The following is a 26,415-nucleotide window of genomic DNA, read 5'->3' on the forward strand; positions in this document are numbered from 1 at the left end:
ACATTTTAATTCCATTTTTAGTTCAAAATAAGGCTGTTCTCCCATAAATGTGGGGGTTTTTAGCCTTGTAAATCTCTTAGATAATCCCACATCTTTTTTTTTTTCCCAGTTTCAGAGAAGAAGTTTAAAACATGAGTCATACAGGATAAGTATCTGTTACAAGTGACATGATGGGTTAGCACAGCAGTAACTATATGACATAGGCCACGAGAGATTCTAGAAAAGTTCCACCCATTGCACACTCCATAGTGACTCCTGTAAAGCTCAAGTGATTTACAGAATGAATGAAATGGAAAAGGATGCACAAAGGCCTCAGACCAGCCAAAGCATGCAATGAAATACCGCCCATCTTAAACAACAGACAATGCATATAGCTACTCTTTTCTACCAAAATTTATGAGCAGACAGCTGGACTGAAAGCAAAGAAGTTTTGATAGACAACCAATACTGGGATCACATTAAGAAACAACACCCCCCTGATCTATTTCCTTTAGAAAAATTCATTAATGGATTGTCCTCCAAGCACTTTGTTTAAAACCAAACCAATGCACAAGCTGAGTATGATCTCAGTCCTACGTGTTAAATTTCATTCAAAATCAAATACCATCAGCAAAGGCAGACAGCCTACTGGCTGGCCAGCACAAAGTGTTAAGAAATTGGCTGGAACTCCTGATGGCAAAATCGAGAGCTTTGAAATAAGAGTACAAGTATAGTAAATGCAAAGAAAACACAAGCACGCTACTAAGGCTTTATGCCTTTTTAACTTACTGAAGCAGGGTAGGGTTTTTAGAAGTACACAGCATTCCCCTAACTGCACCCAGTGAAGTACAGAAGAGTTTTGCCATTTGTTCTGTTGAGAACAGAGGGCTCTTAAATATTACAGTCATAAAAGGCCCACCTCTCTATTCAGCCAGCTGCAGACTGGCTCTGTCAGGGCTCCCATCCCACCAGCAAGGTGCAGAGCTCTACAGATCTGAGGAGGTTACTATCCCAGACTTCTGCGCTGCTGAGCGGACAGCTGAGCTGCTGCTCATCAATCAGCTGATGAACTGCTGCAGTTTGCAGTCAGGAGTTTTAAGGCAAATAAACAGCAGTGATGACTTACTTCAAAACATCATGCTGTAAACCGAGTGATTCAGCAGCTGATTCACTGTGGCTCAGCTGTCCAGGAACGGGGCGTGGGGTGGCGTGGACAGCTGGGACCTGCGATGTCATCCATGCTATGCCATCCTCACTAGTGAATCAGAACCCTGACACTGGATATAATTTCCGTAGTGTGTTGCTGCATACTTCAAACTGAAGAAACAGAAAATTGATGTTGTCAATAAAGATGGGAACAGTTTCCCCTACACTATCATCAGAAGAGTATCACTGATTTCAATGTGGTATTAGACTCCTACTAACCTTAGGGAATATGATCCATTTTATGCAACAGGGATGTAAACCTCTGTAATCCTAACCCACCTCAGGTGACCAAGGCCAAAAGATACACTTTCTCTATCTGCATGGTCAGTAGCTAAGTGTGGGTCCAAACTAGTTCACAGCGATCACCAGCTTCATCAAGAACTGTTCACACATCTGTTCACAGTCAACAGAAAAAACATCATTTCAGTGCTTAGACCTGGCAGCTGGGAGCTTGGATCTGCTTCTGACTCTGCTACAAGCTCCTCATGTGGCTTTAGTCAAGTCACTCAGTTTCTCATTACTGCATTCCTCTGCCTGACAGTACAAAGAGGGATTAGTGTGGGGTTATTTTCTGTCATTAAGTTCCCAGATCTTTTTTCCAAAGGTGTACAGAAGGTATATCATACTATATTAATGCCAGAGGCACAGTACTAGCCTTAAGTATGAAGCTCTCTTGGCATGGTTCCTTCTTCAACCTCACCAAAGCAAGACATCTTCCGAATCCAAAAGCTGTTGCTCCTTGCAATGCATGCTTGGCCTTTTGGTGAAACCTACACTTCAGAAGAAAGCACCATTCCCTTTTATAATCATAATAGACAGCCAAATTATAATTTGCAGCACCAAGCTGTAATAGTGTTAAATAACAGTACTTAATTTTGTTTAACTGGTTCTACCTAAAACCTCATCGCCACAAGTCTCTTGTCCATTTAGGTGATGCAGAAAAAATGCTGGTTTAAGGTGAATAGTTCACATAATCTCTGTTTTTCCATTTACTAAGACCTTATGTTTCCATGAACAGTGCAGAATTTTTACTGACACTTACAGACACGCAGCAGGTTGAAAGCAGTATATGTAGAGTTTCTGCAGTAGAAATACTTCTGTTAAAAACACACAACAACAAAAATATACCTTGCATGTTTAGGTTGAAGATAAAAAGGGATGGTCCCACTTTGGCAGTTATGAAAGCAAGTACAGCTCTGTATCCAGATCAGTTATATTTGCCTCACACCCATTTACACCTGGGCTGAATATCAGCCAGTGGTTTCTATACCAGAGCCAGGTCTGTGGTATAGGTGACTTGTAAAACAGTTGGCTCCAATCAGCTTGACGGGCTCCTTGGGAAATCAAGGAGAACAGTCTAGCCAAACTGACTGAAAATAGTTTTTTTCCTAGTCTAGGCAAGGCCATAGCACAAATCTCCTCCACTCATGCGCAGCATCTGCTGGTTTGTGTCAGCCTTTAAGACCCGGCAGCAGTTCCCATGCTTGACTGAAGGTGGACCCTTGGTCTCTGTAATCGATGGGTCAAAGTCTCCTTGCCTTGAAAAAATTACACCTATTAAGTCAACACACAGTAGGTATGGTATTGAGCAAACGTGTACCAGCTTGGGTTGTGAAAGGATCATTGTAAACACAGGCTAATAGTGTCTGAATCCCTGCAGGATGTTTAAGGGAGGATCAACTCGCAGCCCTGATGGGCAGGTACTGTCAGGTCAGCATGCTGCTTTTATGCGGAAAGCACCTGGCTTTGTATCAATGAGAGCAATTATCTCAGAAAATATCCCACTCCCCAATCTGAGTCAAGCATATTTATCCCCTGTCTTATTGCTTATGAATCTAAACATCTCATTGTGCTGGGTGATGCAGACTCACAGCTTCCCAGGCTCATCTCCCTACTGGCGTGTAACCTGCTATTTCTGGCCCTATTTCCAGACGTGACAAGATGCAAGCAGAGTACCTGACCGCACAGGAGGGGCAGGTGACCTGGGGAACATTTTACTCTGGGGAGAAGATGCATTTTAATGAATCAAAAACAAAATAGACAGAATACGTGGATCTGAGTTATGCAGTGCTATTCTAGAACCGCCTAGGAAGATTGAGCTGTATTGTTTCCATGATCCTGCTCATTTTCTAATTAAAAATACAGCCATACTGAATACCATCCGTTCATGTTTCTCACTGTAGTTATTTAGTTTTTTTAATACTCACAGCAGCTGTAATAGACAAGAAATTAGCAATAGCTTTCAGGTAGAGTCTTTGCCTCCTGTTTGTCAATTATGTATTGTTCTTGCTGTGGCTGCAAAATGCACTCTGGAACTTTTGCTTGCAAGCTCATTTTCTAGCAAAGTGTTCATTAGATGATGTGACTTGGTCCCACAAACCCACGCCAAGCACAGGGCACTTGTCAGTGCTTGCAGAGTACACCTGTTTACCTACTAACATTTGGGAAAAGATGCTTAAGTATGAGCAGTCATAAATTCTGTCTCCATTGAAACACAGGTATCCTATTCCAACTGACAGCTTCTTCCTGCACTGCCCAACCACGTACTGAACAGCAGAACAGTGCTCCAATGACTGAAGAAAAGGAAGATATGTTGAGACAAAGGCAAAACTAGCTTTTCATTTAGGAACACTGCATAAAGATACAAGGAAATAAATGGTTCGGATCATCTCTATCTCCAAAAGATGAGGGCTGTCTTCTGAAGCCTACTCTTTAAATTAAATCTCCTATAACAGCTCTTCTGCTCAACGCTGGAGCTTTGACACTAATGTCTCCAAAGGGGTGAGAAGGATCACAGTTAATGGAAGGAGCTCTACAAACTGACCAGGTACACAGTTGCAAAGAATGACACACCCACATCAAGGATGTGCAAGAGTGAAGTGAGCACCACAAGCTGGCCCTTTCCCAAGTCATTTGACTGAGCTCCCACCACGTTTTCTAAGCATAATGACACTCTAGTTAAAATCAGTACTAGCTGACTGACTGCAACCTTGTGTAGAAAGAAAAGCTTCTAAACCCTCTGATTTCAATAGGAAATCTTTGGAGTGTGAAGCATCCGATACTTCTTATACCTCCTCTCTTTGCACAAGACACCTAGAGCTTGATATTCAGAAAAGCTTAGAGCCACAATGCATCCCTGTTATCAGGAGCGTTCAGCATCTTTGTCCCTCAAACATCACTTAACCCTTTCACAGATGATCATTTCAGAGGTGCTTGAGAGTACCAGTTCTACTAAGTTTTAACCTTTAGCTTTGCAGCACTTTTCCAAAGGGAACACCAATGCCCAAATAGTCATGTAGTCAAAGGTAGCCAAGAAAGATCCCACCCACTCAATTTTGTCACCTCTAGTAGGTGTCATAACACCAGATCCTTACAGCGACGTAGCACAAACTGGCAATATGATCCACAAACAGCTCCTTCCTATCTTCACTGCAATAAAAACTCACTTTTTAACTACTCCAAGTTACAAAAATAAACTTCCATGTTTTCAGCTTTTTCAGTTCACATTTCTTTACTGATGGGGCTCCAGTGTTGAACTATACCTGTCATTTCTGACACAGTGTGACAGCAGGTCTTCACCTTGCAGACCATATGGTGACCCACTGCATTCCCAAAGGACTGTTTAGATAACTCATACAACTGGAGCACAAGTAACAACACACTGTTCTGTCCCCAGGAACCTCAGCAGAAAGAAACCATGAAAGAATGTGAACCAATGGGGATTCATTGTACCATACAAAAAAGCATTTCACTCAGTGTGTGGCACCACTGTGAGCTTAACCCCCGATAAACCAGAACTTGCTTTCCTCTTTTACGAAGAGTTAACAAAACCTACAGTGGCTTGTTTCAGTCCTGCCTGTTTAAAGGAGTGATATCCCGATCAGTAATCCAAAATCAGAGCTGGGTCTTACCTATTAGGTCTCTCCAGCACAAGCTCACCAGTTAGCTACTTGTCTTGAGTATACTTAGCATTGATTTTCAGCTGATTACTAGCTTCTCTCCAAGACGTCTCATTTGGAAACTGTAAGATAAGCCTGAGGGACCCATCCCTCAAATGCTGTTCTCGGCTTTCAAAATGAAGAGACAGACTAGAGACCCAGTCCTGCCTGCCCAAGTCCCCATTTCCCACAGATGGCATGTTATCTCAGCCCACCGCGGCTGTAATCTCACTGAAAGCAACCTCCTCAACACCTCTCGCTTAGACAGATAGCTGTCTGTCTGAGGTACAGAGTACCTCTTTGTTCATGGCTCTTTTGATTTTTCAGGCCATTCTTCCCCTTTGAGAGGAGTCAGCCCTCCTCTGCTTTATTCAGGGGAACTCCTCTGAAAGAGTTTTCCTCATCCCCCAGTGCTATATATTTAGCTTTACACACAGGCAGACAGGGAGTCATTGCTTGTTGTTAGGGCTGCCTTAGTCTACAGCCTGTCCTAAGCACAACATCGTAGATGTAGCCGACGAGCAACACATTGGTCTCGGGTCATTTCACAGCCGTTACTCTCCTTCTGCCCCTGGACTGCTCCCACCTCACTCAACACGGGGGCCTTAAGTTTTACCACAGTCACACACAGCAGATGCCCAGCAAAAGAGAAGCTCATAAACACAGTTGGGTGACACCACACACACCCCCCTGTCCCGCCCACACACCCATTTTACGCAGCCCTACAACCACACTCTGGCAAATCAGTGCTTTTTCATCCCTCCCATCCAAAAAAGCACCCATCAATCGAACCGATGGGCTTAAAGAAAAACACGGAAAGCTACCCCGAGGATTACAGCCACAGAAAGATCACTTCGTGCAGTTTTAGGACCCTGTTCCATCTTAATACGTGCTTTTTCTGCTGGGTTGAAGTCTCTCTACCCTCCCCAGTATCCTGATGCCCCATAAAGGAGCAGCTCTGGCTGTACAGAACTGGGTAGCTAGTAAGGAGATAAACATCAGCAGGAAAGAGACCATCCTGCCGGGGCTAGCAAGAAGACGGATGGATGGATGGATGGATGGATGGATGGATGGACGGACGGACACTCGAGCACCGCAGACGCCCCGGACAGTACCTGGAAGTGGCCGCTGGCGCTCCCGGCCCCAGCCGCTGCTTTACCGCCCACAGGCACGCATCAGGCACGGCACGGCACGACACGACACGGCTCGGCTCGGCTCGGCTCCCCACACCGCCGCTTCCCTGGCCAGGACTCGCCGGGCTGCAGGCGGAGCACCGGGAGACGCTGCTCCCCCGCCCCGCCCCGCCCCCGCCCCCGGAGCGCGGGAAAGGCGGGGGGCGCCTGCGCTGCAGCGCCGGTGCCGGCGGAGGCGGAGTGGGAGAGCGGCCTGGCCTGGCCGCAAAGCTGGCCCCTGGGAAGGGTGTTGGGGCGGCTTGGCCAAGCCCGCTCTGGGTGCCACCAGCGGGCAGATGTCGCAGGCGCGGTTTTCAAACCTGGAGCTGAATCAGTGTGTGACCGGACTCGGCTGAGATGGCCTGAGAGCGGCCGCTTGCCCAGCCGGCCCTGGATCTTGCCGCTAGTAGCGGTTGTAAGCAAATGCTTACAGACAGGCAAGAACAGGACATGCATACATGATACTTCGTACAAGCAGTCTCCCAGCTTGTATTTTCAGCACGGGGGATTTCCTGACCCTGGTGCTGTTTGTTCAGGGACTTGCAGCAGATCTCTTTCCAGTACTCGTCCAGTTCCCCCTGAAGCGTATCCACAGTAGTCTTCAAAAAGGACTTGCACAGATCCACTACAGCTCCTCAGAGAGCCACTGTCCTACATTTCTCTTGAACTCGGCTTACTAGCTTCCATCTGATGTCCCCTTGTTCTTGCAAGGAGTGACAAACACTTTGCTCCTATGCATTCTCCAGAGCACTCTTGAGTTTTCTCCATTTCTTGCACAGCATACTCAGTGACTACTTTTCCAGGCTGAAAAGTCTACCCAGTCACTCCATGAACAGGGTCCAAATCTCATGATCCTTGTTATCCTTCACCAACCTTTTTTCAGTACTTCAAAACCTTCTGAGATGAGGGAAACAGAGCTGCATACACACAATTCAAGGTGCAGGTGAACCTCAGATTTAGGGAGCAGTACACCAACTTTCCCTGCTCTCCATCCCCTCCTAGCAATTCCTGATCTATGCTCCATTTCCTTTTTTGACTGTGACTGGGCACCGAGCTGGAGCCACCCCTCAGAACACCCAAGATCTTATGACTGACTGGCAGCAGCCAGGTCAGAGCCCATACTTCACATGTACTACATGCATCACATCTTTCACTAACTGAAGAAAAACCGTCCCTGGTAGTTAAATACTTGAAAGACAGGTGCCTCTGGCTACTATTTCTGCACACAAGCATAGAAGGAGCATGTAAACCTGAGTTTCTTTGGCCAGGGTGATTTTGGAGGCAGTCACACAATCCTGCCTATTTGCACTTACATTTCTTTAAATTCAGCCTCCAGAAAGAAACACTTTAAAAATCTATTTTTAAAATAATTGAGCTGGCAAGATAACAATCCTAAAGGGACCCCAGCACAAAGGACCTTTGCCCACACAACTCCCTTTCTGGAATTGAGACTTAAAGGCGCATGTGATCTCACTGTGGATTCTAGAAATTACTTGCAAGTCTTCGAGTTCTGGATTCACATAAAAGCCCGCTCTGTCCCTTTGCATGTAAAGTATAATGAAATTATATTGCAGTGTTATTTCTGAAGGAAGATGACACAATGCCAAGTCAGAGGTCACAGCACTTACATACGTATCCTGGTCCTTTTCACACTTTGGTGAGTATGTCAGAGGATGGTGGTACGTATCTTCCTCAGGCTCTGCTCGGTGATATTTCTACCTCCATTTCCTCTCTGTGACAGGTTTCCCAATGCAATAAACTATTTAACTTTCCTGATTCCTGTTTACGCCTACAATTCTCTTCATCAGACAACTCTTGTTGCCATACCTACAAGAAATCTACTAGAAAAAGTGTTAGACTTCATCCAGATAAAGGGTTTTCCCTTTTTCCTTTTGCCCCTCTCATATTCGAGGGGTTTTTCCCTCCCCTTGTCTCCTGTATTCTCAGACATGATCTTTGATTAAAGCAGAAATATTTTACTGAAGTAACTGCATGTACAGACACATTTATCCTGGTTTGTTTTTGTGCAAGCTGACAAGAGTGAAGGCAGCCTGTGGGCTCCCTAGCAGAGAGGACTACCCCAGAGGAGTGACAGGTGGTGCAGCGAGCAACACATTGTGTGTGAATCAGCAGCCCTGTGCTGCTGCAAGGCTGGCAAATGCTATAGCTCAGTGGGCTGTAGTCAAGTATCATGTTAAGCAATCGAGGTAATTTGTCTGCTGTTCTTGGCATTGCTCAGGCCTCATTTGCAGTAGTGCAAGCGGTTATGAATAACTTGGCAAGAGTTGAGAGGAGATCAAAAATTTTAAGGAGGTAAGAAGTACAGTTATGAGTCAACGTTTCAAACACAGAACATGCCCAGTCTGCATTGCTCAGATGCTTTGCTTATTTATTCTTCCCATTTTTGATATGGTAGTGCTCACAACAGCAATGCAGATTAAAGGAATTAAGCACAAACAAAACTTAAAAAACTAGATGGGGGCTGATTAAACCAATTAGACCGATGCTCACATGCATCCCTCCACTGTGGTAGAAATACAGACTACAGACTTGGACTGCAAACCAGGCCTCTGCTTTGACTGGGTATTTGAGTTGTGGAAAATTTCATCCACAGGCTCATCATATATCTCCTTTATTACTTTATTACTTTTACTTTATTATAAAACCATATTTTTCATCTGAATGTGAAAACTGAATGTATTACTTCAAAACAAACTGGATTTTAAGAAAGAAGAGATTTTTGTATCTAGTAGACAGTGGAAATCTCTGGGCCCAGGTATGCATCAAACTACAGTTCTGGCTAATTTCAACCAGGCTCCTGGGCTTTCAGACCCACTCCAGAAAAAGTGGGTTGAAACAGCAATGCCAATATCAACTGTTGAAGAAGCAAGATATTAACTCCCCAAATTTCAATATTTACTTATATGGAATGAAAATGTATTATTTCAAGATATTTTTGTTTACTTTTCTGGTGACCAGTAGCTGAGCCAATAAGCTTCAAATCAACATCTTCATAACTACCTAGTGTTTCTCCAAGACATAAGAATTAGAAGTTATAAAGAATGTGGGGAAAAAGCATATTTAATGGCCTCAGATGACTTGAGGAAATGAAGCTTTAGAAAAATCACCAAGCCTGGGAATACTGAGAATAGAGTTGTTAACTCTATGCAACTTCTGTTGGGGGCTAACTTCATTATGTGGGTGAAAATCTGTCAACTGATAAAACAACCTACCCCCCAGTCTCTGGGTTTATCCTGATCCCATGCAGCGTTGCTTGCGCTACGTGCCCCAGCCAAATACTCATAACTTCGAAGTGATAAGCCAGAAACCACTTTCCTCCGTTTACCCAGTAATCTTTTCCTGGTTAGGTCATGCACGCACATCTGTAAAACAGTTAAGTGATGCTGAATTTTAAGCATAACATTCTCTCTAGTTTCAGCAAGTAACTGTCTGGACAGTTCTCCATCAGAGCAATGTGAAACAATTGGCTAAACTAGCTGCTCTCTGCCTCCTGTAACTCCAAAGGATAATCAAAGGGTAATAATTAAGACAAAACAGCCAATACACATTCTTTTTTCATTTTAATACTTGTCGCTGTGCAAACACATCAACCCTTACCCTGTGGTTTGTAGCACTTCCCGCATAAAGCAGAAAGTTACATCAGGTTTCATTTAAGTCCTATGTTTATTCATTTTGAACTTGAACAAGGATCATATTAAAAACAGGTTACAAATCACTTAAGAGCTATTAATGCTTGCCAAAACTAACCTGTGGTTTTAAGAAGAGGAAAGTCAAAGTAAATGAAAAGTAGCATTTAATTCACTGTAGAAGTCATGTTACGTAAAAAGTGCACAACATATTTGGCATTTCAAAAAGTACTCAGCAGAATCCCATACAGAAAGAGTAGTCCCCCTGGAAGGGAAGGAGTTAGAGTTTGAAGTCAATTGTCTAAAATTCAAAAGTAAGCATTAATCTGGCAATATTAGCATACATTTAAACCTGTGCACAGAACTCCTGCTGAAATCATTGAGACACCTGCACAGGTAGAATTATTATAACCTCTTGACCACTTTGAATTTTCAAAAAACTGCTTCAAATTCAATTCACACTGTAAACATTTAGATTAGAGGGATCAGTCCAGCAGATCACTTAAACATTGCCTTGGCTTCAAGTTTGAAATTAAATGCATACTTCAGTGATTTGACAGAAGGATTCAAGCACAGTCTTCAATGTCTAGATGGAGTGGAGTGACAGTGCAATGGTTATGTGTGGAGATCAAGAGATGTACAAGCACTCAGGGCACTTGACTGGTAAGCATACATTACTTCCTGTAACGGATTTTTTTGTAATGAGACTTTGATTTTAGCTGTTTACAGCTTTGTCAGAATTTAAGCAATTGGAGCTAAAAGTGTTGATGGCAGGTGCCTGCTTCAGGTTAGGACAAAATTCAGATAAAATTATTTATGCTCCTCTGAAAAGGTGGTGGACAAAAATCTGATGTTATTGCTCATGTTTCTGTGTTGACTACAGCTTTTTTATTTGTTACTCTTACCTATTGAAGGAAAACAGTCTGTGACAAAGCCTTGGACAGGAACTTGAAAATTGAAAGAATATGCTCCTTGTAATTTGCCTTTAATGTTTTGCCTTTAATGCAAGAACTGCCCAAATCCAGACAAGCTCTTAATTTCTGAAAGCTCTCTGTCTGCCGTACAGGCATGTGTGAGAATTTGTCAGCATAATTCTTACAGACCTTCTCACAACTGACAACATCAGTCCCAGGCTTCAAGGCCTGAGCTGAGCTTGCACTGAAGTGACCTCTTTCTGTGCAGTTGGCACCAGAGCTGAGAAGATGGAGAGTCTTCTATATACTCAGTGCCCTCCATGTTAGCACCAAGACAGTGTGAAAAGGAGGAAAAAAATTGACAAAAATGTGGAAGGATCAAATACTACATGTTGGGAAGAAACAAGATGAGATAAGGAAATTGAGTATTGGGATACTATAGTTAAGGACAAATCTTACAGAAGAAATTAAAACTGTAGGCGACATCTCTCAAATGGAGTTATCTCCGTTGGAGCTCAATGCCATTTGCAAAGGAGGTAAGCACTTCCCAGATGAGCAAAGCAAGGTGCAAAAGCATCAAATTCTGTATCATCTGGCAGGCCAGCAAGAGGAACATGCAACTCCTGAATCCCAGTGCACAAGCCAGTGCTTCAGAGACAGACAACTCTGAAAGGAAGGCTCCATTCAGTTATTTCACACACCTGAGCTTGACATGGTACTTCCATCATTTAAGTGGGTGAGAATGTGTAAAAATGGACATCAAATCTTTAAAGCCATTCACCTTTCAGAATGACAAGGCTGAGCACTGATGTGGGTGGGGAACAGAAGGGAAAGACAGACATCATTGAAAAGTGTTATTTTCTCTCCCAAATGACAAAGAAAGTCAATCTGAAGCATTGCTCATGTGTTCTGAGGCTGTACCTTGTAAGGTATCACACAGTCCTGCTTTCTTTCCTATGAAACCTCTGTGCGAGGCACGCAGTGAAGATGAAAATACCAATGGCTTGTCACCATGTCAGTCTAAGGAGGACAACCAGCTTCACTTTCTCTTTTGTCACATCTAACTGTGGATTATCTTGACGTTTCCCCAGGTCTGACCAGTGTGAGAGTGAGGTATTTGTAAATTAAGCCAGATAAGGCTGAAATTAGGTTGGAAAAGCATCTCCAAGCTCTCAAGGACAAGCAACAACTCTTTCATTTAGGGCAGTATATAGGCTGCTTCTTACTTGGGAGTCTCACTGAATCCTTCAATGTTAATGCAGTGTGGAACCACTAGCCATGATGAAAAGTGCCAAGATTTGGCCTACCTTAAAAATGTATTTATGCAAGGAGCAAATGGCTCTGTCTCCTTTCGAGTGAACATAACTTTGCCAGTACTATTGGGGCACTTTACAAGTTCAAAACCATTAAAAGAAGTGCAGCTTGACGCATGATGTTTCACTAGTTCCTGATGTCCCTTACAAGCTGGGAGATACAGAAGGTGCATAAAGTCAATCCCAACTCAGTACAGCTTAATCCTGATTTTTATCTCTAAGAGAAGTTGTTGATTCATTGCAATCGCTTGCATTATTATAGCTGTCCCCAAAGGAATAAACTGTCCAGAGTGAAATAATTGTTTCCTGTTTATTTATATAAAACTCCCCGAAGTATCTTAACAGCTACCTGCAAATTTGAAAAATATTCCACCTTGTCTTAAAGACAGAGAAACTGAGGCATTTTCAAAGGCAGATTATGTAGCACGTGATCACCTAATACCAAGAACAGAACTGAATCCTGATCCCCAAGTCTTCTGTGGCTTGGGAGGTGAGAACCTCATGGATTGGGAAGTATGCCTAACTGCAAAGCATCTGGAAGAAATAACATAGCTTGCACAACTACTATCTTTAACTACGGATAAAAGCTCTCATTTAGGACCTTGGCTGATGATTTACATGTGATGTATGGATACAGGAGAAATGGGAGTACTGATCTGGCTCCTCCTCCTGATGGATAACTGCAAATGCTTCAGACTGTGTCAATGCCATGTTCCTTAAGCTTTAAATGCCCTGAACTGCTCCTTTAGTAGCATTATTCCAAAGCTGAATGTTGAGATCTTTATTTCTGTTTAGTTGTTTACAGTTGCTATTGCTGGAGGGTTCTCCCTCACCCCCTCAAGACAAAGAAACATTTAGAACTTCTCCTGCCTGCCCACCCTTTCTTCTTTCAGCCTGACATCCTCTCAAATGCTACCTGAGAGACTGCAGCAATCACCCTGTGAATGGTAATTTCCTTATTGACAGCCTCCCATTTACTCTGACATCTGCCAGCACTCCCTGACACTTGAATAAGCATTAAGACATTAACAGTCTGGCACAGGTTTAAGGGTTTGAATAATAATGTTCCGTGGACTCACTTGTGCTCACACAGGCAGCCAAAAAAACCCTTGTGCGCTAAACTTTGCCATCCTTGGGGCTGGGAAAGGCTGCTGGAGGGGTGGCTGCAGTGACAGATTACCTACGTGGATGAACTGCCACCTTTTGCTATTCCAGACAACGAGGCCTGATGTCTGGCCAGTGAAGCTTTGAACATTTTTCCCTGTACCACAATACAACTGGGATCTGGGCTACACGAAACAGACTCAGTGGTTTGGGAAAGTAACAGGAAAGAGCAAACAGAAACAAAGGAAGTCTTCAGAAAAATAAAAAAAGCCCCAAAATAAAACAAATAAACCACCTCCTCCCAAAGCCAATCACAAAACCAATCCTTCTTCTGAATTTTGTAATGTTCATAAACCCTCCCTGAACTGCTGAACTGGAATTGGAGAGCTTTGAACTGCCTTTGGAGTGCAGAGTCTTGTACCGCAAGCATCATGAGGACAAAATAGTCTCCATTTTAATGGATTATCAAAATGAGAAAATTATCCTACTATGTTTGCTTAAAGGTTATACTAGTACTTGTTTTATTTCTCTTGTGTGTGTGCCTAGCATGTAGCCAGTCTGGGACTCTGATCTATTAGCTTGAAAGACATTCTCTTCTGTCACTTCCAACCATACCAACCATGTCAGACTATGTCATGGAGGAAATTCATCCTTTTAACCTGAAGCAGTGATGTCTCTTACACAAACCTCAAAGCACTGGTTATAGTAAGAAGCTTCTGTACCAGATGACTTGCAGGAAACCTGGTATGTGTCCCAGATGTTTAATAAACTTGACAGTGCCCTCTCAAAATCTTTGGCTAGAGTTCAGTCATCTCTACCCACAACCAGCGCACAAAGGATTCAAAGACTTCACAAACCACAGCTTTTGTTTTGAAGTATGGATAAAGTATGTTCACACATTTCTCTGTGCTTGCTATTTTGTGAAGGGAGCTGGTATATTTTCCACCATTATGTGCTACAAAATAGGCTTGTAGTTCAACAGAAAAGACAAGGAAAATGAAGAGATGTCCTGAAAACCAAGAACATAATGACTTTATCACTTTTAAGGTGTTAGTTCAGTTGCAGGTCAGTGAACAAAAAGGAAGATTTATTACAAATGAAAGCAGTTTGACAGTCTGCGTGAAAGGAATGTGGTGGATGACCTCTGTCAAGCTCCAGGGAATGGATCCACATTCTCAAAACTGTCACCACAGCATCCAGCATCTGCGGGGAATGGCTTTCCTATTCTGCAAGTACTTGTAAGATGTCGAAAATCCCTCCCAAATCAGAACACAAATTTGAAATCACCCCAAAAAATGCATGTTCATGAACCAACAATCCCAAACATGTTTCAGACTGAAAATTCTATTTATATAGTTTTTAAAAGATTAAATTTCAAATTAAAAATTTATTATTTAAAACCTTATTTAATAAATTAACTTTGTGTGAAAACAAAGGTTGACTTGGAAAAAAAAAAATTAACATTCAGAAATAACTAAGTAGAAAATCTCAAATCTTTTTCAGTTCTCCTACCGGAAGAAGGTTATCAGATTGTTTTTGCAAAAACTACCCTTTTTCCTAACAGTTTTCAGTTTTGCAAATTTGTCTGGTCAAGAGGGGAAAAAAGTGTCAGTTGAAAATTTCCTACTCTCTCCACTTAATTGAGAGGTTGCCTGCTGTATGCCCAGCTGGCCCTTTCCATCTTCCAGTGGGGAGGAGGATTACAAAGCTCTGCAGAATAAAGCCTTCCTGGAGCGCCCCGCCACCCCAGAGCAGAGCAGCTACTACACCCGAAGCAAGAAAGATAGCTGGCGCTCAGCCTTCACCACTTTTTTAGGGCGAAAACATGGTGTATGTCCCTCAGAAAGCTTGCAACGACAGATCCTGAGCTCATAGACTGCAGGAGATACTGTCCACCAGGCAGGACATACAAGGCAGAAAACAAAACTAAGCAAAACAAAACCCCAGCTACAGGTACAAGCTCTGGCTATGTATCTGTCTATTTGGATAGGCATCTCTCCTTGCACAAATCTGCTGACACTTTCCTTTCCTGAAAAAAACATGGTATGGTAGAGGAGAGAAACTGTTACTATTGATGGTTTTTCTGCTGTTATTCTCTGTAACTGCAAAGACTTGCCATTGAATCAATACTTTTGATGGGCAGAAAATGAACACACTTAAGTCTTCAGGGAAACAATGCAGACTTAGTAGCTTGTACTAACACCATTTGACTCTTCAGTGTTTCATTCTATTAAGCAAGTAGCAGTCATTTGAAAACTTGTTTAGATGTTACTTCATACAACAGAAATGGGTTCAAAACAGCCATTCTTGAAACAGAATAAATAGTGAACGCTTTAATTCTTGTCTAAATATGGTTTAGCAGTCATACTTTTACACCCATAATAGGCTGCAACTCTTGTCTGCTGTGTCAGTTCACTGACTTTCAATGGCAGTCTGCTTTTCCCCTCTCTTATAGCATAATAGAAAGGCAAGGCACTCTGCCAGAAACCAAGATTCAGATTCTGCAAACTGGTATACACATGCTCAACATTAATAGGAGCTGACGCAAGAGAGAGTCTCATTAAACTTTTACACAGTACTTCAGATGGAGCACATATGTAGGACACAGACTAAAAGGAAGGATGTTTACACTAAAGAGTGCAATTTCTTCCTCAGTGTTACAATAGTGTTTAAATATTATTGTTTTATTGTCATCTACTTAGCAGAGCTGTACTACTTTATCAGACCATAGCCTCAGCCAAGTAAGATGTTTCTCATCACCAGTGACTTTAATGCTGGGATGAACACCACTGCATGACAGGCAATTAGGACAAATTTATCAGAAGACTAATTTTAAAAGAAGAGAGGCTTTGAATCTAATTTTTTTTTATTTATTAATTCCTGCCTCTTTCATGTACCTAAACAATGATATAGCCACAGTGTCAGAATTCAGAAACACAACAATAGTTAAATGCAGAAGTTATTATAACAGGATCTGAAAACAAGCCTTTGGATCAGCAGTGCCACAATTTCCAGTCTTCTGGGTTATTGGGGTAGCACTGTACTCACCTTTTATATTGCAACAAAACCCAGAAGTGTCCTCCCATTTTTCAGAAATTCAGTTCAATTTGCCAGCTCCAAAGATTTTATCAGAAATATAACAGCATGAAAATATTTGCTTCCTTACATTGAAAGAAATTTTATAAAGCAAAAAATCTAAGGTTTCCAGGCTATAGGAAGAAGCATGTGTATATGACCCAAATGTGTTTTTAAGGCTCAGAAAGGCATGCAAAAATAGCCCTATTTTTACATAAAGGTATTTCAGCTCTTCTGTCAATCATTTGGGAGAAAGAAGAGGCAGAGGGGGAGGTTCTAGGACCATAGCACCCTCATACCTCTCACAACCTATGTAGTAGGCCTTGTTTTAGGCACAGGAAGGCACAGCTGGCAAAATACATCTATTCTGGTTTGTTTGGATCGTGTGGGAAAAAATTTTGCAATTTTTTTAAAGTAATTTCTATTTCTTATTTCAAAGTAAATAAAATATTTTCACAAAATATTTTCCATTTGCTTCCAGCTAGAGAATTTCAATGCAACATTGATTTTTACCCATTAATCAAATAGTCAACTACGTATCAGCATAGCTTTCTAGTTCTGAAGAATGAGCATTGAGTATTGATCAAGAGCCTGGCCTATACATTCCTTTTTCCAGCACAGGGGAGAATTTCCGTAAATTCAGATTAAGAAATAAGAAATTAAGAAATACGTATAGATTGCTGAGGATGATCTATGTAAGAATGTACTTCCTCCTGCAAAATTAATAACCATTCTTTGAGGACAGGATTAATTTAACAGTAGGCTTAGACTGAATTCACAAAGCCAAATGAGCAGGTGGCATTCTACACAGTCATGCAGAAGTTTCTGCCTCTCTTGGCAAACACAAATGTTTGATATGATCAAAGCCAAAAGCGTTTTTGCTTTTGCTGAACAGTCAACACTGGCTCCCATTTACAAGGTCTCCTTCCCTTTTCTTCTTCTGTCTGTATACGGGCAGGGACATACAGGCCTTGTTTCGTGTTACTCACACACAGATTAGAGGTTATCCTTAAAAGTATTCTGACTAAGGCAGCACAAAGCTCTAAGAAGGTTCTTACTTCTTAAGAAATGCCCTCAAAAGTGAAGGAAGGAGGGCATTTGGATAAACAAGGGTGGACTGGCTAAAAAAGAAGTCCAACCACAAAAGCAACAGCAAAACTCCCGGCTGCAGAAGATAATCAAGGGGGACTGCAGTTCCTAAGAGGAAATCAGAGGTCATTCTGTACAGTTTTCACTAAACCATTTTACTTCAGTTTAAGCTCTGTACAGTTGTCCTGTAATGAAACAGGAGGAACGGCAGCAAGGAACAGTGTGAAATCCACGTGCATGAAAGTCTGCTAAAAGTCTCTGGGTCGCCCACATAGAAAAATCCAAAGCCTGTACTGAACAGCTTCAAAAGCAAGGGCAGGTAGGTGATTACATACTGTTGTCCTAGAGTATATGACAGATTAGTGGACTCCAGTTTTATAAATGTCACTGGCCTTGTCTACCCCGCAGAGTGTATAAATCAGAACTGCAGAAAAACGCAACTGAATGGTGTGTGTCTGTCAGGAAACATGGACAAAGGAAAAAATGTTTCATGAAACCTTGGAGATAATGTTGCCAATGGGTATTGATGGCTCTAATGAACTAGAGAGCAAGGAGCAAAGTTCTTTTCCTCGTTCTGTCACCTATGCTTTCTGTAGCTGTATGTGCATCATTTCCCTTCTATGCCCCTGTTTCCCTTTTTCCATTTCCTACAGGATAAGCCCTTCAGTGCAAAACCAGCTTATTTCTATGTAGCTGTCAGACAATCCACAGCTCCAAGTAAGGGCATCATCATGCACACAGAGTTCGGTGTGCTTTCAAAAAACAGAACCAGAAATGAAAAATACTTCCCTAACCAGTTTCTAACAGTTAGGACAATGTTTGTGAGCATCCTTTACAACTGCAACCACCTGACAACATCAAGACGAGCTGCAGAGTACCAGTAGGACACAGCCTCTTGAAATAAAAACAATGCTAGCAAAGCAAGGTGGTGGATCAGTGAATGATCCCCCCCGCAATTTTAATTATTTAACTTGATTAGAGAAGGAACTTACTCTGGATTCTGGTATTCTACAATGTCATGGAGTTTGAGGTAAAACCCACAGAATTCATATTTCAATAAACATCATGGAGAAGAATATATCATGACTGTAATAAAATGAACCTACTGGCTTGAACCCTATGGGATTTCTTTCCAGAAGCGTTTACCAACGGACCTCGCCTGCAGTCTACAGAACAGATTCTGCTTTCATTTACCTGCACACAACCTCTGCTACAACACTTACAGCTTTCCTATCATGAGTCTTGAAGGCATGCAGATGATGCACATAAAAGGGGAACAGAATTTGTCCTTCTGTGTTGTAGAAGTCACTTTTTAGCTCCAACAAGAATCCAAAGACCTGTTGAAGCCTTAGACTGCAAGCTGTGAACTTTTACCTAGATATGCTGACCGCAGGCTGAACTCTTACTTAGCTACATGAAGGAAGGCCCTGAAACTGGTGCCGATAAGGTAGATAAAGATAAGGTAGCCGAAACCATCGGCAGAAGCTGCAACTATTCAAGATAAGAAAAGGAATGTCCTGCCTGGAGAAGGGAAAGGATCCAATAAGGAACAAGAAGACCCCAGACCCAAATACTACTATTGGACCGAACTCTCGCATGAGGGGAGGGGAACTTAAACTGTAAGGGTATAATTGCCCAGGGATTTCTTTGTTTGGGGTCCCTCCTTTGAGGCATCCAGCTCAAGCTGATCTTCACCGCTGTACCACTCCATAAATTCACCTGGCGTATGTCATGTCAGAGACTCTCCTTCGGGGAAACTGAGGGTCGAGCCTGAGGGGAGAGAAAGCGCCTGAGGGTGAGTGTGTGTGTGAGCGAGGAGTCAAAAAGGGGCACCCATCAGCTCAATGGAGCTGCCCGCTGGGAAGGGACTGCGGTCCTAGCAGTTAAAGTCTCGGATGGTGTGTGTGCAGCTCCCTGAATGGTGTGCGAATGCTCGGGCAGCTGCTGCTCCTTTAACATTCTGGATTGCTGAATGACATAATATGAGCCCATTTGGATTGAGATATCAGTCACTGAAGGGTGAACTCTTGGTGACACTCATTTTTAGAGGCCATTTCAAAGCCACAGGTGTGAAGAACTCTGATAGCCTGGAAGTAAGATGTAAGATGTAACCAGTAGTAAGATGTAAGAAATTCAACTGGTGTTAAAACTGATACCTGAATCCTAGGGGGTGAAAGAATATTCCCTCCTCCTCTCCCTTCCATAATTCTTCTATGTACTAGCATCACCCTGAGCGGAAGAGAAACTGCGAACTTGAAAACATTGACAAGCAGAAGAGCCTTTTGTTGAGCCCATAACTTTAAATGGCAGCCAGTGCTGCAACAAATCACCCATCTGCAGTGTTCATGATATAAAAATTACTTCAGAGAGCTGATATGTGGACTAAAGGCATTATTTAATGTGGCTGCCAGAAAGCCCTTCATAAAAATTCATTACTCCAGCAGCTGTTCCTAGGTGCCATGAGACTTTTTCCATGTTCTTCTATGGAAGGCAGAAAAACCAAAATCATACTCCATGTCTCATAAAAAGAGCTGTGCCCGATTTTAACTAAATTGAACATGGAAAGGATCCCATCACCATCCATTACAGAGATGGCTTTTCCATCACCTATGGCTCAGGAGCATCATTCCAATCTGCTCTACTCCCTGTAGGATCAGGCAGTAATGGGCTTAAAAATTATGATCAGATCAAGCAGAAGCAACCCAGAAAGCTTTGGGGATTTTGCTTCATTCATCCAAAGGAACAAAATCCTCAAAGGGGCACTGCTACTAGTACTGATGTCTTAAAAATTGTTCAAAATTTTTATTGAAGAGTAAGCACAAATCTTTACTGGGGAATATAAAAATCCTGTCATATGATGGCATGCAAATAGTTCCTTTCTGGTCAAGGCCTTACAAACATTTCTTTTTATATCCCTCTGAAGTTGTCAAATTGATCTGATTTAAAGGGGAAAATACTCAGGTGAAGTAGAGGGACATAATTTCCCAAACTGCCCTACTCAAACAGTGAGAAATAGGTGATAAAGTTTAACGAAAGTTTAATCCAGCACATTAAGCAGCCCACCTCTCCAAACACTCTTTAGAGATTACAACTCACTATTAACACAGTCAGAAACTAACAATCCATAGGAGGAATTAAGCCCATGGCTCCCACACCCTTCTCCTTCAGGGGTGGACGGCCAGGTCCTGGCAGCAGCAGTCACTGAAGGTGCCCAGTTGCTTCCTCAGAAACACACTGCTCAAGAGATGATTGCTCAGTTAAGACACTGTCTTAGCTGGAGCTCTCAGAACTAGGTATCTGTATCAGGAAAACACCCGTGAATCATATAAGCATATTTAGGCTCTGCTCTTCTAATGCTGAGGCTGACTTGCTAATGACAAGGTCATCTTCCCTTCCAGAGACAAAGAGGGTCACAGACCACAAACTGCTGAACACGATAGCCTAGCTCAAGACAAGGACCATGAGCTTCTACAATACCTGATAATGGGTAACTTATTACTCACAGAAGGCAGGCAAAACTCCACAGAGTTTTCCTTCTGCCTCACGTGCGCATTTCCAAATCTGGCCCACGTCCAGTATTTAAGTTTACCACACTGCCTTGGATAACATGATTCCCTCCATACACTTGCCTGGCCTGCCTCCCTTCACCACCACATGTTATCAATGCAGATCTGTGGAACAGTTACCAGTGCGTTTCTGAAAATCACTTTCCTGGCATTTCATTGTTCTATTGGAAAGTGCAACTGAAGAAGAAAGAAAAAGATGCAACACAACAGGAGAGCTCTCCATTTTCAATTCAGTAGCTGGCAGGCCAAAAAAGTTGCTTGCATCAGTAGGGGTTTCCTAGCTGAGAACTGGCTTCTGCCTGGAAGCTGTGTTGCTGGAGTACAGAAGGTCTGGAAGACTGGAATGGGTTTTTTTTTTGTCATCCCAAACCACCCTTTCCTCTGTGGTTCTCGTGTGCCTTTTTAATAGGAGAGATTTGTAACCCATGGAGAGCAATTTACTCCTGTTTATGCCAGCATTAAAATTCAAGAAGACAGACACTTTCAGAGAAGGCTCACTATAATTATAAGATTCCTTTTTCCCCCTCTAGTTTGTGGCATTGCTGTAACAATGACTATTACTTTTAATACTGAGACACTGAACAATAAATGTGTAAATTTCCCATCTTTCAAAGTGCTTTCAACAGATGAAATGCACTAATTTGAAGAACTTACCATGCTGGGATTTTAAAAAACAACACGGGAAAAGAAAACATCCTTTTAATTTTACCATTTTACCATTTGTTAAGTCTAGAATAGCTGTACTGATGAGAGATTCAGCCTAATATTATTATTTTACTGATGTCAGTGTTTCTGATACTTAGGACATTAGTGGTCATTCAGCTACTGTTTCAGAAACAAGAAAAATCTTGTTATTCTGCAGAAAATATACAGAACTACATGTGGTGGATTTCCTATGACGTTATTTTCATTGAAATACGGTAGCGTATTCAAAAGCAATTTTTAAAAAACAATCTGCTGGCTGGGATTTTTCAAAGCTTTATAAACATTTTCATTTGCAGTATGTTTTTTTTTTTGTGAAAATGGTAATAAGGACAATGAAATTTCAAGTTACATAGATGTTTCTGATTTTAAAAATGATGGAGCACATGAAAAAATGAGACTATTCAAATTGTTCAAGAACAATAGAAGCAACTTCAAAACCTGCAGTCTTTTCCTATGTGGTACTTTTCAGTAGCTCTAAATGGAGTTAACTGGTTTTCTGTGGCATATGCAATGAGGTAAAGAGAGGCACAGGGGCTCATAAAATTCAGTATTCTTTGGGATATATTTTTCATTAATATACACTAACAGCATAAAATTTGGCTGATACTCCACCAAGTATCAGCAAAGTGAGTTAGGTAGCATTTTTCTGACAAAGCTCCACAGTGAAATCAAAGTCTCAACCCTCCTCTGCCTCATGCCTTGCAAAGTCATTACTGCCTTTGTGAAGCAGACAAACTGTTCCTTAAGTGCAAAAAATTGGGGATGAGCGTTCTGAAGCTACCACAAAAAGTTACATCACCTTATAAAATGCAGCAACAGAACACTGAGTCCTTCACATACAACTATCTCCGACGTGCAAGAAGGGAACTCTGGAATTCCTGGCTAAAATTGTACCATGGAACAGAAAAGGTGATTTTCCCCAAGGTACCGGCTCAGTTTCTCTCCAGTCTTCAATCAGCGATTGCCTCCCCATAACCCTGGTAAGTCCCATGCCAGCTGCCTTCAACACAAGTAACTGCCACTGCTATTCACAGCAGAAAGAGGAACTGATGAAATAGTATACTGGTTACAAAATACACTTACTCTGTAGAAAGCGATGGAAAAATTTGCTAGACAGCACAAAGGCAACTTTCAAAATTTTACTGGGCAAAGAAACCCCTACCACCCAACAACCTCGTTTCCCCCTGCAAGCTTAAAGCTACATCTGCCAACATATGGGCTGGATACAGATTGTCACCTGTAGGCTTAAGGTGCTTTAGTGAGTTCTCTAGCTAGGAACAGGTGCTTCTTTCTAATGCCCCTTCAAGTGGGCTTCAAAGAAAATTCAGTGAGGTTTGCAGACCTCACTCTTCTAGCTATCTCTAGTCAGACACTATAGGGAAACCCATCTGTGCCAACTCCCAAGCTCCCTTTGTTTTGTACTGCAACTACCACTGTGACAGTAACTACCACAGTGCAGACTAGAGCTCCTATTTTGAAGTTGATGTAGGCTCCATCTGTCCCTAGGACTCTTGAGGTGTAATAAGGCTTCCAGAAATTTAAAGAGTAAATTCAGGAGTTAACTGCTTTGCATACATCCAGAACTCTCCAATGCTGTTTAGGATTGAAGTACAACAACAACTTCTCACACTCTTTACTCCTCACCTTATTTTTCAGAGTTCAACTATGACAGCTAACTGGATTTATTAAAAGCGCACCTAAGTGTCTGAGGAGGCTTCATAAATGCTGTGTGAGGATTTATGTGAGCATGCTGTGTGAGCTGATGGCAACTGGATTATGGATCCTCACCTTCCAAGGATGGGTTTCAAACTGGGAAAGCGCAACCTGACAAATGAAACTCAGACCTACAGACTATCTGATCCTGTCAGATCCATCTGGCTTACAGGCATGTAAATCCAGTGATGAAATAAAAAATACCCAGCCTAGAAAGAGTATTTAGTTCTCATTCCTGCTATACTTAGTGGTTCCCAGGCTCTCCTTCCTAGCACATCTGCTGGGCAGGTAGTCTTTTTCATCTACGTATTATTCCAAAGGCAGGCACCTCTTTTCCTGCCTTTGGAAGTAAAAGAGCTGAGAGATTTGTTTTTCTTGCCTCCAAGCAGAGACCACTAAACAGACTGTAAATAATGCAAAGTTTATCAGAAAATTAAATTTAATCAAAATTGAGTTGCCTAAACTCCCAAATAAACTAAGTTATAGAACTCAAAAAAATTACATTCTGCATCCTTACCACAGGGATATTTTTGTTTTTTTCCCATCACTTGCAGGCTGACATTCATTGCATTACCACTGTCATCAGAGAGCTTCTCTATCTAGACAGTCCCTTGCTGTCCATATTTTCCTTCTCAAGTAGACCCAGGTCAGTCCACTGATCAGCAAGTTCATCAGAGTGAGCTCACTCCAATAATTTCAGGGGCAAAAGTCCTGGATGAGTCTCCTCACCAGGAAATCATCCTTCATTTTACACCGTCTGCTGTGTATATTGAACACATAAAAGACAGTACTGAAAGACCTTTATCTCTGTAGCTCATATTACCAATTACAACTTGGGATGAAAACATCTTATTCATGAGGGTAAATGAACTGTAAGTCATAAGAAGAACTTCCCAATAACAGAACTGCTGGCAAACAGAGCCACTGTGGGCCTGTTATGGGTGGCAGGCGAACCCCTTCCTTGCCTACCTTGCTTTCCCCAGTGTGTCTGTACAACTGGTATGAGGCTCTGGATGTGGAAGGCCAGTCAATGGATCATGTGGATGATGGTCCATCTATACCAGAGGTGTTGCCAAGGTCAGAAATGCCCACCCGCTGTATCATGACCACCTCCATGAGGAAGAAAAGATGGGCTACAGTTGTAGGTGACTCCCTTCTGAGGAAAACAGAGGGTCCAATATGCCAGACAGACCCTCCTCTTAGGGAAGTCTGCTGGCTCCCTGCGACCTGGATTAAGGACATCACTAGGAAACTTCCTAGCCTGGTATGGCCCTCAGACTATTATCCGTTATTGCTCTTCCATGTGGGTGGTAATGAAGCTGCAAAGCGTAGTCCAAGGGCAATCAAAAGAGACATCAAGGCCTTGGGACGGCTGGTAAGGGAATCTGGAGCACAAGTAATTTTTTCCTCTATTCTTCCAGTTGCGGGCAGCAACACTGGAAGGAACAGATGAACACAGCCTATTAATGCTGTGGCTCCATGGCTGATGTCACCACCACAATTTCAGATTTTTTGATAATGGGATGATCTCCATGGCACCAGGCCTGCTGGTGTCAGATGGGATTCACCTTTCTCAAAGCGGGAAGAGGGTCTTTGCTAATGAGCTAGCAGGGCTCATTGACAGAGCTTTAAACTGGACCTGAAGGGGCAAGGGGATAGCATCAGTGACAAGCTGTGAGATGACATGCCAAAGTTAGAGGGACGAGGTGCTAGCGAGGGCCCTCAGTCTGTTGCTCTGAGATGTTCTGGGTATACTGGAGCACACTTGAAGTCTTACGGAGATGAGGCAGGGGCTCCTGAGGTAAAAGGAGCCAACAGGGAAACACCGGCGAAATACCTCGAAGGAATTAAGATGTGTTCCTCTAAGAAGGTGATACAGCCAACAGCCCAGCTGAAGTGCCTCTACACCAATGCCCGCAGCATGGGCAACAAACAGTGCTGCTAGAAAGCTACAACCTAGTTGCCATTACTGAAACTTGGTGGGACGAATCCCATGACTGGGGTGCGGCTATAGATGGCTACAGGCTGTTCAGAAGGGAATGGTGAGGAAGGAGGGGCAGAGGCATTGCCCTTTATGTCAAGAAATGGCTAGATTGTGAAGAGCTGTCTCTGAAGAACAGCCACAAGCACATTGAAAGCTTACGGGTAAGAATTAGAGACCAAGGGAACCTTGTGGTTGGTGTTTACTACAGGCTGCTCGATCAAGGGGAGCCTATTGATGATGCCTTCTTACTCCAGCTACAGGAGGCATTGCGCTCGCAGACTCTCGTCCTGCTGTGGGACTTCAACGGCCCTGACATCTGCTGGAAAAGTAGCACAGTGAGCTGTAGGCAATCCAGGAGACTCCTGGAGTGAACAGAGGATAACTTCTTATGCCAGGTAATAGACAGCCCTACTAGAGGGGATGAGCTACTGGAGCTGATGGTCACCAACACAAGTGAGCTAATCAGTGACGTTAAGATTGGAGGCAGCCTGGGCTGCAGTGACCGTGCACTGGTGGACTTTACAGTCAAGGGATATGGGTCGGGCGAAGAGTAAAGTCAGGACCCTGAATTTTAGGAAAGCAAAATTCCAGCTGTTCAAGGAGTTAGTCAATAGGACCCCCTGGGAAACTGCCCTCAGGGACAAGGGAGCAGAACAGAGCTGGCAGATCTTTAAGGATGCTTTCCATACAGCGCAAGAGCTCTCGATCCCCAGGTGTAAGAAATCAGGAAAGGAAGGCGAGACACTGACATGGATGAGTCGAGACCTGTTGGTCAAACTGACGGGCAAGAAGGAAATGCACAGGCAGTGGAGGCAGGTATCCTGGGAAGAGTATAGGGATGCTGCCCAGTTGTGTAGGGGTGGGGTCAGGAAGGCCAAGGCATGGCTGGAGCTGAACTTGGCAAGGGACACAAAGAATAGTAAGAAGGGCTTCTACAGGTACGTCAGCCAGAAAAGGAAGGTCAAAGAAAGTGTACCCCCCCCCAATGAACACAACTGGCAAACTGGTAA

General features: G+C 42.8%; 1 protein-coding gene across 19 annotated transcripts in view; it reads right to left on the reverse strand.

Annotated features, from left to right (window-relative positions):
• Positions 1-26,415, reverse strand: part of RASGEF1B (RasGEF domain family member 1B) — a 220,412-nt gene that overhangs the window by 26,168 nt on the left and 167,829 nt on the right. For 2 of the 19 annotated variants that reach the window (XM_087737312.1, XM_087737310.1), the window contains exons 1-2: positions 6,239-6,417; positions 1,106-1,296 (exon numbers count right to left, since the gene is read on the reverse strand). The exons of 15 other annotated variants lie outside the window; for them this stretch is intronic. The gene's annotated coding sequence lies outside the window, so the exon portion shown is untranslated. Of the gene's footprint in view, positions 1-1,105; positions 1,297-6,238; positions 6,418-26,415 lie in introns of those variants that run through there. 2 more of the 19 variants (XM_087737305.1, XM_087737309.1) reach the window with 1 other exon arrangement.

Source organism: Nipponia nippon, unplaced genomic scaffold (assembly GCF_047370975.1).
Source record: "Nipponia nippon isolate SJK-2023a ecotype South Korea unplaced genomic scaffold, ASM4737097v1 scaffold_6, whole genome shotgun sequence".
Lineage (NCBI taxonomy): Eukaryota > Metazoa > Chordata > Aves > Pelecaniformes > Threskiornithidae > Nipponia > Nipponia nippon.